Source organism: Carassius carassius, chromosome 20, assembly GCF_963082965.1.
Source record: "Carassius carassius chromosome 20, fCarCar2.1, whole genome shotgun sequence".
In the NCBI taxonomy this organism is placed as follows: domain Eukaryota; kingdom Metazoa; phylum Chordata; class Actinopteri; order Cypriniformes; family Cyprinidae; genus Carassius; species Carassius carassius.
The window spans coordinates 405,001-405,578 of NC_081774.1; positions in this window are offsets into that span (position 1 = coordinate 405,001).

Consider the following 578-nt stretch of genomic DNA (forward strand, 5'->3'; position numbering starts at 1 on the left):
TATTTAAATGCTTGATTTTAAGGACATATTTGTTTATTTTTTATGCTAAGTATGTAAATGATAACCCTGCTACATACATGCATTTAGGTTGCTTATTTATGCATGCATGTTTTTATGCATACAAATATTTCATGTAGTCTTTCACATAATATGAACTCTTAAAAGCGCATAAAATAAAATAATTAAAATGCATTCTAAAATATGAAAAGCATGTTATTTCAAAAGAATATCACTTGTATTTGCTGTAGGCCTACGCAAAAAAATATAAATTTTCCTATTAAGCTTATATTCTGTTAATAATTTTTGCATATTATTTGTCTAATGCTGTTCATGCAGCATTTATGATTTCAGTGCTTGATTTTAAGGACATTTTTTGTATTTTTATGCTAAGAATGTAAATGATAACCCTGCTACGTTCATGCATTTAGGTTGCTTATTTATGCATGCATGTTTTTATGCATACAAATATTCCATGTAGTCTTTCACATAATATGAACTCTTAAAAGCGGATAAAATAAAATAATTAAATGCATTTCATCTTATATACTGCTGCTAATATATATATATATATATATATA